This window comes from Rutidosis leptorrhynchoides, chromosome 8, assembly GCF_046630445.1.
Source record: "Rutidosis leptorrhynchoides isolate AG116_Rl617_1_P2 chromosome 8, CSIRO_AGI_Rlap_v1, whole genome shotgun sequence".
Classification (NCBI taxonomy): Eukaryota; Viridiplantae; Streptophyta; class Magnoliopsida; order Asterales; family Asteraceae; genus Rutidosis; species Rutidosis leptorrhynchoides.
Window position 1 is genome coordinate 342288297 of NC_092340.1, and position 15194 is coordinate 342303490.

General features: G+C 32.1%; 1 long non-coding RNA gene across 3 annotated transcripts; it reads right to left on the reverse strand.

Moving 5' to 3' along the window:
* Nucleotides 1–10291: 10291 nt before the first annotated feature.
* Nucleotides 10292–15020, reverse strand: LOC139862224 (uncharacterized). Of its 3 annotated transcripts, XR_011764095.1 has the most exons (8): nucleotides 14722–15020; nucleotides 14167–14643; nucleotides 13459–13535; nucleotides 13232–13297; nucleotides 12212–12269; nucleotides 12040–12101; nucleotides 11082–11208; nucleotides 10292–10552 (listed from the first exon to the last, which is right to left on the reverse strand). It is a non-coding gene; the product is annotated as an uncharacterized lncRNA (long non-coding RNA). The 3 variants fall into 3 exon arrangements; XR_011764096.1 differs by having other exon boundaries at nucleotides 13464–13535; nucleotides 14167–15020; XR_011764094.1 differs by having other exon boundaries at nucleotides 14167–15020.
* Nucleotides 15021–15194: the final 174 nt, after the last annotated feature.

Below are 15194 nucleotides of genomic sequence, written 5' to 3' on the forward strand. Positions count from 1 at the left end.
TTCAAATTCATTAACCACCGGAATTTCACGAATGGATGGTGGCTCTTCACGAGTATCAACTACATGAGCAAGAAAAGCCATGCCACCACTACTAAGAAAAGCCGTGCGTAAGTGCATAATGGCACAAGTCTTCTTCGTTTCTCGCCATATATAATTAATTCTCCCCCACTTGGGGTCTTCACACGAATAGACTTTTCATGACATGCAATATCAGCTCTATAACGATCAAGCCAATCCATACCAATAACAATATCAAACTCACCCAAAGTCATCGGGATAAGATCGATTTTAAACGTTTCGGCACCAAATACAACATTACAATCTTTACAAACATCAACCCCTAGCACCGTCTTACCATCCGCTATTTCGACTTCTATCGGATGACTTAACTTAGCTAGTGGTTTGTTAAGATTAGACACAAATTGAGGTGAAACAAACAACAAATTAGCACCGCTATCAAATAGTATCCTTGCCGGATTAGAGTTAACCATGAAAGTACCTGAGACAACTTCATTGGATTGCTTGGCTTCATCATTGGTTATCAAATAGTTTCGTCCCCTAGCCGTACCCACCGCCTTCTATAGCCTTTTAACTTGATCAGTGCTCAAATCGGGACACTCCGACTTTCGGTGTCCTTCTTTATCACAATTAAAGCAAGTGAGCTTGTTTGTTAAAGAAGGCTTCATACAATCTCGAGACAAATGACCACGTACCCCACAATTGTAGCAAGTGGGGATGAAATTTCCGAAACCACCCTTCTTCACGCTATTAACACTTTCGGAACTTTTCTTGTTCTTTTTGCTTGAGAAGTTCAAATGACTTGAACCTTCAAACTTTCTCTTCGAAAAAGAGAAATCACTTCTTTTTGGGATCTCCGTGTGACAACCCGAAAATTTCCGACCAAATTTAAACTTTATCTTTATATTATTCCGACACGATAAGCAAAGTCTGTAATACTGAGTCTCAAAAGTTTTGGAATTATATTCATGTAATCAATTACCCTTTGACTGTGCTCGATGATTCACGAACATTTATGTGTATATAGATATGTATATATAATATATATGTATTAATTGAAAACGTTAACAAAGTATTAGATGTATTATATTTTACACGAACGTATTTGTTACAATATATTTATCGACGGAATTAAAAATATAATATCAAATGATTGAATTATCTGATACGTTGTGATATGATTACGGGTCTCTGTTGTGAGGTCCATTATGATTTAAGAAATCTGTTCTTTTTAACAACATTCGGAAAATGGTAAAGTGATTTACAAGTAAGAACAAATGTGTCATTAACAGGAACTAGACAAAGGTTAGTGGAGATTCCTGTTTGATTTCCAATACATGCTTTACAATAATTTCCTCGTGACTTTGATAAGATATCTAGTTTAGCTTTCATTTTATGTGAAAGTAAGCACGTGGAGTGTAAATAACTTAGATGATTGAATATTGACAAGTTAAGTAAATCAACGTTTACATACATTTATTTAGTCGTTGGACTGTAACCTTCAATTCTCGAACAACCATTTTGTAAATGGACATATGTATAAATATATACATACGACAAGATATTATTAGAATTAATTATATAATTAACTTGCGACGTATACTTAAGACGTGTTTATGAATACGGAATATATTTGTTTTCAAGTTAGATAAGTAAACGATAGTAACACTTATTTATATGATTCGATTGTTATAGTTGTGTTAATTAAAATGTTTGAGAAGTTAAAATAAACGCTAGTGCTATATCTATTTATGTTTTGAAATTTGTAAACGTTATAGGATATAATATTTTCTATTATGTAAATGATTTTAAAATCACTTTGAAATATAAAAGTTTTTGAAAGACTAAATATTGTATTACTAAATAAACATTTCTAATTTTATATTTCTAAATGAAAATATATTTATATTTTACAAAGTGATAAAATAAATATTTAATTAGTCATAAAACGTTTTGATTCAAAATATTACTATTATATATATTTCATTAAACAACAAGAAGTTGGATTATAGAAGCAAATGACCACAACACTCAAATGAATAAGTTACATTTCAATTAGTATAATTATTGGTGAAATAAGTCTAATTATTGATAAAGGTACGTGTCGCGAAACGTAATGTACAAGTTTTCTAAGCGTACGAAAGGACGTTCGAAAAAACGGAATCGGTACGTAAGTCGAGCGTCAACGTACAATTCATCGGTGCTAAAATTACAAATCAACTATGCACGAGAATGTAATAGAATATTTAATTAATTCTAAAGATTAAATATATTATATATTAAATAATATATATATTATAAACATAGTGTCGGCAGGAACTTGTAATCGATCATGAGCTGTACCAAGAGGCCATGCGATTGCATGGCCACACACCTTCAAGCCCATGCGATTGCATGGTGTGGTAGGTGGTGTCAAGTGCTTATAAATCGAACGTTTTTGTAGTTGGTGATTCATTCATTTCAATCATCTATCTCTCGAACCTTTCTATATATATATAAATTATAATTATTATTAATATTATTATTATTAATAATTATTATTATTAGTAGTACTAATATTAGTATTATTAGTATTAGTTATACATAAAATACTACGACGAGGTTCTGCTTGAGTGTTTTCAAAACGGATTTTATGAGCGGGATAGAGCTAAGGAAATTATGGGTTATAGCTATGGAGGTTTTGGGTATGGTTCATGGGTATTGTTCGTGAGGTCAACCTAGTGTTTATCATCTCCGTTGCGTCTACGTACTTTCCTGCAATATTGAATCACAATATTGATACGTGAGCATTCATATATTATCTTTTATATATTAATAGTATATCCATGACTAGTGCTCGAGTATATATATGATCATGCATGCTTGTATGCTTAAATTCGTCGTTAGATAGTTTTGGTGAATTATGAATTTGATACATATGCTACTGAGATAAGTTATATGATATGCATGTCGTTGGAAAGCTGGCAAAAAATTAATAATTTTTCATTTAGAAAGCGTATGGTTTCGATGAACGGATTAAAAGATATAGTCAATTGAATTATCTATAATTTTAAGTATTATTGTTAAAATGATTATTATTATTATTATCGTTATCGCTATCGTTATCGTTATCGTCGTTATTATCGTCATTATTCTTATTATCTAATAATCATTATTATTATTATTATTATTATTATTATTATTATTATTATTATTATTATTATTATTAAAATAATTAATATTTTTATTAAAACTATCATTTTATTATTTTTATCGTTATTATTATTAAAAGTATCATTAATATTAAAACTATCATTTTTATTAAAATTATGATTTTAATAGATATATCATTTTTATCATTAAATATCATTATTATTATCATTTTAGTATTATTATTATTAAAAATTATCATTTTGAATAGAATTATTATTTTTATAAAATATTATTATTATTATAGTTAATAATAAAAAATATCATTATTATTAAAATTATCATGATTAGAATAATCATTTTATTATAATTAATATCATCATTAGTAAATATAAATATTGTTATTATTATTAGTAGAATAATAATAGTTATTATTATTATTAGTAAATAATACAACTTTTACTCATTATTATTATTATCAATATTATTTTTATCGAATAAATATGAGATACAAAGATATTTTTACCACACGTAATATAATTACATTAATAATACATACCACTATATTTTTTTAATATTAAGCGAACTTAATAAATTTTATTACTTGAAATATATAAAAATATATTTTTATCATATATAAATTTTAATATAAATTTTATTAATAAATGACTTGTATTAATTACTCTAATAAAATCTGATAAATATATGTAAATACATATAACGACTATATTTAAATTATATAATAAACATGTATAGATTTTGGAAGCTATTTTGGGTCAAGTTGACTTTTGCTGACTTTTGCATGATAATCTCGAGCATTAGGATTGTGATACACTATGACTTGTCCTAAATTGTTAGACAGATATTGACCAACACACACACACACACACACACACACACATATATATATATATATATATATATATATATATATATATATATATATATATATATATATATATATATATATATATATATATATATATATATATATATATATATATATATATATATATAAAATTAATATAGGTTCGTGAATCCGAGGCCAAACCTGCACTTGTTCAGTGCCGTCATTTGCATTATTGCTACAAAATACAGTATTGTGAGTTTCATTTGCTCCCTTTTTAAATGCTTTTGCAATATATATTTTTGGGACTGAGAATACATGCGCTGCTTTTATAAATGTTTGACGAAATAGACACAAGTACTTGAAACTACATTCTATGGTTGAATTATTATACCGGATATCACCCTTTTTAGCTTGGTAGCCTAAGAATTTGGGAACAGACCCCCAAATTGACGCGAATCCTGAAGATAGATCTATGAACTTTGACACATCCCATCCGGGTTACGGATGCTTTAGTACTTCGATTTTATATACATATGAGTGTACCTGTATATTTGGGGATATTCTAGATGCATTTGTTAATGTCGGTTACCAGGTGTTAACCATATGAATGATTTTTGCAGATGAGTGTTCCTGCATTTAACTATGAAAATGAAATCTTGTGGTCTATTAAAATTATGGAAACGATTGATTATGACAAACTAATGAACTCACCAACCTTTTGGTTGACACTTTTAAGCATGTTTATTCTCAGGTATTAAAGAAACCTTCCGTTGTGCATTTGCTCATTTTAAAGATATTACTTGGAGTAATTCATGGCATATTTCAAAAGACGTTGCATTCGAGTCATTGAAGTCATCAAGATTATTATTAAGTCATTTATAGTTTGGATATATTGGGAAATGGTATGCATATTGTCAACTATCGTTATAATGAAAGTTGTCTTTTAAAAACGAATGCAATATTTGTAAAATGTATCATATAGAGGTCAAATACCTCGCAATGTACCATATGTTATTGTATTCGTCCTTATGATTTAGGACGGGTTGTTTCACTCCGGTTCGAAACCCCGAGCCAACTCAAATAACTCTTCAAAAGACTTAGCCATTCCCCGGCTAATCTTTCGTTTCAACTCATCGCTTAAAGTACGATAGAAATCTAGCATCAACATTCGATCATCACCAACATACTCCGGACAAAAACGAGTCTTCGACAAGAAGGTAGACTTGAGAGTAACCAAGTCTATCGAACCTTGTCGCAAATCGTGCAACTCGTCCTGGATTTTATTAAGGTCGGCTTGAGTTCGATATTCATCAAAGAACTCCTTTTTAAACTCTTCCCATGACAAGCTCATACATTGCTCTTCACCATACAATTGAATCTTGTCATCCCACCACATCTTGGCTTCTTCACGTAACATACTAGAACCGTATCTCGTTTTCTTCTCGGGAGGACATTCACTAGTACGGAAGGCCCCCTCGATGTCGGAAATTCAACATGTGCTCTTCAACGGATCTCTCACCCCATTAAATATAGGGGGTTGAGCATCCTTGAAATTCTTGTAATGGAAGTCTTGCCTTCTATGTCCACCATTACCATCACCCCCTTCACCACGAGGATGAATGTTTCTAGCTTCGAATGCCTCTTCGATCGCGGCATTCATTCGTTCGTTAATTAGCTCGGTTATTTGTTCATCAACCGATTCTTGGAAGACCTTTTTAACATCCGCGAGAAATTCTGCTTTTTGACTTTTGAAGATGGCCTCTACTTTGGCCGTGAATTCAGAGTCCTCGCTCGGGCCTCCATTATCGGTATCATGCCCGTTTCTCATCTTCATTCTATAAAACGAAATAGGTTAAACAACGGAACAAACGAGAACGACATACGTACACCACACCACCCCATCTTGCTCAATATTCGTCGTACATTGCTTGCTTAACACGATTTGCACCCGTAACAATGGTAGCTAGTCATTGTTACGCGAGCACGTCACATCAACTCGCTAGTACAATGTCTATCTCGCTCGATGATTGCAAACACAAACAAAACAATTAGCGCAACGTTAGTTCACCTAAACCTAGGCACTAACCAATTCCGGGCCGACCCGAAATCCTACAAGTCCCGCATAAAGCGCATACACAATAAAGTCTAAGTCTAGGCACCTATCTCAAGTCGCCTAAATCGCTTAGACCATGCTCTGATACCACTTGTAACGACCCAACCCGTTAAACATCGCAAACAATTTTTTTTTAAAGTGGACATGCCAAGCCTGTCAGGCAATTACCGCGGCGCGGCCCACAATGGAAACTGAAGGTCAGAGATCATCAAAAAGCTGATACCAAAGTACGTTCAAGCTCGCGGAACGCCCCCAAGGGGTCGCGGCGCGGCACAACCCTGGACCTGATTCTGACTTGTTAAAAAAATTATACAACACCAAATTTCGTAGTAATCGACAAACATCAACACAAGGCTTTCCGCCGCGTAAATAAATAAAGTTTACATGTTTTAGCGACCACAATTCGAGTATTTGACCACCGAGCATCTTTGCCCATTACAATTCAAAAATATGAGTTTCGACCCGCAAGTTTAAATACCAAACAAAACCCGAGCATGACGTTTGGAGTTAAACTACTCAAACCTAGGTCGAACTTCAAAAGCAATACACTTGCATAACATTAAGGAGTCTGCTAATCCAAGCAAATACCCTTGCCTTTATCCACGCCGGAGCCTAAAAAGGTAAACAACGAGAGGGTAAGCATAACGCTTAGTGAATGCAATAATTATACACATACATATACAACCTACTTACTTGCAATCACTTACCCAATTACCTCATACACGCTAGCATTTTAATTAGCATACCATCGTAAAGTATAACACTAAATCTCCGATAATATAAGCTAGCACAATAATAGCATATAATACGAGTAATACAATATGCTACACTACATCACGTAAAACATTAATGTTCTCAACATCCATTAATATTCAAGATTTCAAGGCTAGACCAACGAATGGTATCGTCAACATCGAACTTAATTCCCATCCGTCCCAATAAATGTGGTATCGTCAACATCGAATTTAAACCCACATATGAGGTATCGTCAACATCGAACTTAAACCCTCATCAAAAGAATTAATGTGGTATCGTCAACATCGAACTTAAACCCACATATGAGGTATCGTCAACATCGAACTTAAACCCTCATCAAATGTCACTACAATAGTGGTATGTCTTCGTCAACACCGAACTTTAAATCCATACATGAGGTATCGTTAACATCGAACTTTAACCCTCATCAAAAACAAACAATACACTCTAGGACATGGTATCGTCAACATCGAACTTAAACCCATATCCCACAAGCAAATAAATCATATACATACATATATAATTATTCCACTCACCTTAAAGCCTTTTGTGAATGATAATCGAGCTTGCAACCTTCAATGTAACGTACCTATTACATTATGCATATAATCAATCACGCAATCAAGTTGGTCAACCAACTCACTCACCATCCTAGTGTCATTTTGACCCATAGTGCAATTTTGACCCATTTGCATTCTTAAACATAATATTAGGTCAACTTCGCCAAAATTCTAACACTAGCCAAATATGGTCTTATACACTTTTTAACACAAGGTTATCGCATTTTCACACTCATTAAACAACTTAGGTCATCAAAGACTCATTTGACCCATTTCAAGGTTAACACACTCATTTGGGTCATCAACATACCCAAATAACATCCACTTACTAAATATCAAAGTGTGCTAGTGATTAACTAACCATTTAAGACTCATAAACACCAATTATCACTTTGAAACCCTAGGTTAGTCATTATTGAGTCCTCATGACTCAATCTTACCCAAAAACCCCCAAAATCACCAACAATGGGTTTTATGTTCATCACTAACCCAAAACCCTAACCCTTAAACAAATTAAAATAAGGAAATCAAGGTTAAGACTTACCACCACAATTAAAATGTAGCTAGAGACCAGATGAACAACTTTAATACTCGCGTTTTGACCCGAATCAAGCTTCTTCCTCCTTGATTTGAGCTTTCTCTCTCTTAAATGGGTTTTCTCTCTAAAATTGAAGTGGAAGAGATAAGGTTGGTGTGAGAGGAGTAAATGACACTCAAAAAACTGATCTAGAGGCCTTAAAGTCGTTCAATAAGTGAAAGTACCAAAATGCGCTTCTTCAATTTAAATAAAGCAAAAGAATCACCATCTGACGCTGGCCGCGCCGCGGCTGCTGAAACTGATACCGGCAGTTTTTTTTTATTATTATTATATTCACAAATATGTACCATTCGAACTTGGGTCTTACAACAATATTGTTCCAAACTCCTTATTGATTTAGTAAAAGGTTACTGATATTTCCACTTATATATATATACATATATATATATACATATATCTATATATATATATATGTATATATATATATATATTATGTTTATGTATTTTATCGTAGAAATATGTTAAACATGATTGTGAGTGGACCGGACCAATATTATCGGTTCAGTACAGTAGGATTATGTTATTTTTGGTGTTTTTTTCGGGTTTGGTTGGTCTGGACCGAAGTCTGAAAATTCGTAAAGTTTTGGACCAAGGATCGGATCGTAAAAGCTCAGTTCAATTCGAAATCCGTTTGGTCCGTTATGGTCTTCAAAATTTTTTGATTTTTTATCGCGCACACCCTTATTAAAAAGCAAGAATGAAAATATAGTAAACAACTTTTTATTTTTATTTTTTGTCGAAAAAACGAAAACTTTATAACATTTATAAAAAGATCTTTATCTCGAAAAGATACAAAGAAAAACAAGATACAAAAACAAGAAAAATATGAACGGGGATAAAAAGTAGTAAAACTAATTAACCGAAAGCCAAGTAAACTCAAAACAGTAAACAACTTTTTATTGATTTATTTATTAATATTAACTAGCTTAAGACCCGCAAGATTTGCGGGTTACGGCAATAAAAATTACTAAATAAAATACATTATTTATCAGCACATCAATTAAAACGACAAAAATTTTATATAACAAACAAATCAAAGCAAGGCCTTAGTTGAACAAATTGTAGATTTAAATTAATTATTATCGAAGAACCACTCGTTTGAAATAATCATTTAGTGTCAACATTGAAGCATCAAATTGTCTCTTTGTAAGTATATATCGCATATCCATTAAGCTCTTTTCACAGAGTTTATCATTCTACATAAGAAACACAACAAAATATTGTATTTGCTCTACAAGTATTTTCATTGTTGATGTTCTTCCAACCAATCGGAATAGATTTTTGATAACAATAAATAATTTGTAAGCTATAATTGTAACGGAGAAAAATATACGATAATATGAATAAATTTTTAACTATATACGCAGTAAAATAAAAGAAGTAAATAATCTTAGATAAAGGGGACGGTACCTACATAAAAGCTTAAATTAGAAAAGATAAATTTTAAAAACAATGGGTACACTTAAAAGTGAGGAATTAGTGCACTTCTTAGACACTCGCATGAAATTCCTAAAAATAACCAAATTGGTGGTATCAACACCAAACCTACAATCTCACTAATATGCATTCGATGATCCATATTAATTTGTATAATCAACACTTATATTCAACATAATTGCATAATGACTAATGGAAGTGAAGCTGCCTTCTCTATCATGAAAATTATTGATATTCTTCTTTCGAGCAATCTTTAGAAGTGTATACCAATTCAAAAATGAATCTCAATACACAGTTTTGTGCAATCCCAACATGAAATTACTTCGAGTTTGGATTTGAATAGTCAAAATAACATTGTTTGTCTATATGCAAGTCCCTATGACAAATTAAAGTCAAACTAATCCAATTAAAACTTTTATATGTTTTTTTTTAGAACGCCAATATCGGCATCGAATCCTCTCATTTGCCACCCACGCACTCGTTAGGAAGAAACTCCTCGCATCCATTGCGCAAAGCGTACCCAGAATGCTTTAGGTTAACTGCTTGGCCCGCACAAAGTGAAGGATACCAGAGGCACAACCTTTGGAGAAAACCCCCCCCCCCCCAAACAGGATTTGAACCTACACCTATTTTTCCAAGGATACAGGCCCACAAACAACTGAAACTTTTTACCACTCAACCAATAGTTCGGTGGTTAAACCTTTTATATGTTACAACGTTAAACCATCACCCAATTAAAATATTCCAACAAAGAATCGCAGGTTTTGAATACAGAAAATGCTTGACTTTTCTGATGACTTGTGCCAATTTCAGATTATATCTCCATTGAAAGTTGAAACACAACCTTTCGATTAAACTGGTAATAATAAAACAAAAACGACAGTTTGATTTTCCACATTGAATTTTAAAAATCAAACCTCCAATATACCCACACACTTCAACCACACAGTAATCCATAGACCAATTAGCATGACCATTATCAAAATTAATCAAACAGACTGGTATTTCTGATTTCAAATAAACTGAAAATATCATAAATCATAAGGCAACAGCAACACGCTCTCAACAGATTTAACTATGTTCGTCATTTCCTGAAAACAAAAATATCATAAAAAGGTCACAAATTGAGCTTTAACTTAAAAAAAAAAAAAAAAAAAAAAAAAAAAAAAAAAAAAAAAAAAAAAAAACTTCATTGCACCTTTTACATATTATTGCATCAAATGTTGCTCCACTTAAAGTTTCATTGGAGTACCCTCACCATGAACATTGGAGAAATAGCATGTGATATATACATATCTGACGGATTAATCGGGTAAATGGATATCCATTGGATAATCATCGTTAGTGACGGGGCAACATAAAGTAAAAAAAAAGTTTTGAAGAAACAACTGAAAGTCATGCCCAAAGTATATATTTTACTTATGTGAGTCAATTAGTAGTGCCCAACAAAGTCACTTTTGTAATCAGAATGTATTACATGTGGACATGACCCAAATGGTTTCATCCCAACTCAAAATGGCGTCTTTTGACCCTCATCTATTTTGACCCGATACCCAATCCGCTAGATACACCCAGTAGGAAACACCTAATAAGAAATGAACGTCACATAAAAGAAAATACCTTTAAAAATAGTTGCCCGCGATTTTTCTTGAGCTATACAAAGTGCAACGATAGAACCACCTCGAAAACCTATGCGTCTGCTGCAAGATGCCCTTTTCTTCCAGTTTTTTCACCTTGTAACTTACATCTGCAAAAACGACATACATAAACTAAAAACTATGACAGCTTGTCAAATAACAATTGGATGAATATTACCATTAATCGGCCTGATTAGGTCGAAATTGGTAGAAAAAAAGATGACAAATATCAAATAATTGAGAGTGCAATAATTTTAAAAAAGATGGAATTTGGGTGAATGCTTATTATGTAACCATCTCTCAGTAAGAATTCCCCGTGATAAGGAAAATAAACTCACTTAACTTAGACTCTGTTACATATATGATGAATTGAGTCAAGTTATGTTTTATCTACGAAATGAAAAATGGGTTAAATGTTAATCACTAAGTGTTTGTACCCAAAAGCATAAGAACTACTGAATCGCTTAACTAAGTGTTAGAATTATAAACTACTTCACTGATAGTTTAACTAAGTGTTAAAGTTATAAATACTTCACCGATAGCTAAACTAAGTATTAGAACCCAAATCCAATAACGTTATAACTTATTTGTTTTCGATTAATGCCTAATCAACTTCCATAATACAAAGTTGAAGGTTATACCAGTGTCTTATTCAGTTGTACTCAACCAAGAATTTTATTGCCTTTAAACAATGTTTATCATGACATACCATAGGAACTGGTGTAAGTTTATCATCAGGAAAGGTATCCTTGAGCTGTGCCATGTTTAAACTTCTACGACTGTCACTTACGTTTCAACTTACAATTAATACATCGTCACCAAAAGTGTAACTCCTTAAATTATTATCACCAGCTGCAAATTTTCAAAGTAAAAAACAGCAACCACTATAAAAGATAGCTGAAAAAACATTCAATGGGAAAAACATTTACGTTACAACTTACAATTCAAGGATTTCCAAAGCTTCTTCTCACATGAGTAAACTCAAAGCTTTTTCAAAACTAATCTGTTTAAATATAAAAAAATATATAAAAAAAACATTTAATGTTCGTAGTTGATACCTGTTTAAGTATGACTATGATCGTGCCTATTATTAATCCTACACTGGACACATACCTTTATGGTAATTTCAATGGGTTGCGCAAGGACACTTAGATAAGCTATCTACAATAACCTGCATAGGTAAGATGTGAAAACAATAAGAGATAGTTTCATAAAAAATTTGGGTTCTCTTTGAGATATGATAGCATGATTAATTATAACAATAAGGTGTACTTTTGAATCTGGATTTATTGTATTCTTGAAACTGAACGATTGGTTTATCAACAACAAACATACAGCTAGCTAACATGTTTGTTGTCGGAAGTAGTTTGTATCATACATACTACCAACTAATGAAAAAGCTTGTGTGACTCATGTTTTCTGCACCAAAGTTATTATCAATATACTTGGTAAATTTATGAATGATTCACCTAAGTTTAGGTTACGTAAATAATGAGTCAAAAATAGAAAAGACATAAGTTTCATAAAATAAAAACGAAACAATTGATAACTCTTCTTTAATATCGCAAACAGGTATATAGAAGTTTTTGCACATCATCAAATGCATTTCTAAGTCTTCATAACAGTTTATTAAGTAAATTCATTATTTTGAAACCATATGCTTAGTACAATTTTACCACATACAGTAACAAAAGGGAATACATATTGACTTTTGAAATACTTGCTACTTCATAAAAAATTTTAAGGTTGTTAGATCGCCGCATTAGACTTCAATATAGAACTTGTGAAAACTTATGATTGGCCTTATAAGCCAAACTGTATTCTTTTTATGGAAAAGAGTATTTATATAAGAGAAGGGTTAAGAGGCTAACCTTTGATGGTAATAAGGTATTGTATGTCTAATTGTTTATGCAAAATAATAAGTATAATTGCACGAAATAAGCATATTAAGATGCTCAATAAGATCTAAAAAAGCAAGTAATACCATGGTTATAAAAGCAACCGCCTGGAACCTCTCCGAAGTAAAGAATTAAGGCGTAGACATATTACCGTAAACCAAAATTATTACAACAAAGAATATAAAGTAAAAGTTCTGTGACAGATGAAAGATCCGAGAGACAAATTTAGTCATACCAGTAAAGAGTACAACAGGCCAAGGCTTTATGCTTCACTTTCGACATAAAAAAACTCCTTCAATGCCTATGGAAAAAAGGTATGCAGGTTATGCAGCGATAGAGTTATGTAGAGGAAACAACTAATATTGACCAAATTTCACCATTCCAGATACAATCATCCAGTTTTATATGTGATAAACATAAATACTATTTGATCAGTATGATATTTTTTCTAATTAAAACTACCTCACATTATAATAACATAAGACCATTTGAACTGTCCAACCCATTTAGCGTGTTCTGCTCACTTTATTGTTCATATTCTGCAGTTGATCCAAGTTTGACTCGTTATAACATCAACGTGTTAAAAATGCAACATCTAATCATTTACCTTCCGGAAAAAATAGATACAAGTCCATCATTTTCAGATGTAGTCATTCCATGGTTAGTGTTTACACTCAAATGAGTCAAATATAACCTCCTAAATCATTTGATACAAATAGATAATACGAAGTAAATAAAGTTCAAGTATTCACAAATATCTCAATAAATTTCATAAGCTTCAAAAGTGAAAACAATGTTTGGTCACTATTTTGTTCAATCAATCAACCCAACACATCCTGTTTTCACCTGTATCTTAAATCGAACACGGTAATGACCTTTCTTATCTCAACTTCCGCATACGATTAAGGTTGAACCCTAATTTTGTAGTTGACCATAGTATTAACTTTGTAATAGACCATAGTATATGAAGTTTTGTATGTAAAGTTCATTAGATTAAACCCTTGAATATCTTTTATAAATTCCTCGTCTAACTCTTAAGACTTTGTTGCCACTCGACCATTAATAGCGTAACCATCTCCTTTCTTGTGGTATTTCAAAAATAGAAAAATAAATAAATAAATATCAACACAGGTCCATTAGCTGATGAATGTTAACAATGCAAATAATTACCTTTGAAGCAAACACTTGAATCATCAATCGATTATTCGACAGGATATAAAAAGATTGCTCCCATTACTTGTCAAGTTTTTTTTGTAACATTTTCCTTCTTCAAAAAGGTCAACACATTGAATAGTTATCTACTTCACAAAACATATAGTAACACCTTTAAAGAAATAAAATATGCATAGTTAAAGAGCAGTTGATCAATATTAAGCAATACATTGCGCTTAAATGCAAGCAAGCAAGGATCGAAAATTTAACTTAAATGCAAGCAAGGATCTAATCAAACGGAAAAATAAAAATTTAACCTAAATCAAAATCAATAATAAAAACTCCAGAAATTAAACATGTGGTGAATTGATCGAAAATATGTTACCTCCAAAAACCGTTCGATTAAATAGTAAAAAGAATCAAACCTTATTGTCACCAATTTGAAACATAATTCCCTCGTTCCATGATTTCGGACGTCTTGACCATCATCGAAACCTGAATTGATAAGATTGCTTCATCGTTAGATTCTGTTAATCAACCCCAGATCCGACTGGAGATTCGAATAACCCTTACAATGAGTTTCGAGAAGAATTTGATTGTGGAGTAACATCGATAAGAAGCATTTGATTTAGCGGTTTTTTTTGTAGAAGCGATCGTGTTTTAGGAGCGTATGAAGACGGGTATAACGATCGTGATGTGGAATTCACTGATTGTTGATCGATTGTTGGAAGGACGAATCAGACAGGTATAATGTGTCGTGATCTGGAATTCACTGATTGTTAATCGATTGTTGAATCTGTTTTAGGGTTTGAATGAATAACGTGATCAGTTTAGGTTTCGGTTAGGGACCAATTTAGGGTTCGAATGAACAACTGAATGAAAGGGATAAGAGTGACCCCTCAACTGCATTATTTCTCCCGTATAATGTAAGGGTAAGGGTATTTAGGGTATTTTAATTGTTAAGTGTGACTTATTGATCAATAACTAAAATGAATGGTTAGATTATAGGGGTAGTGAATGTCTTTTAATTGATCTAATGGTTAAGA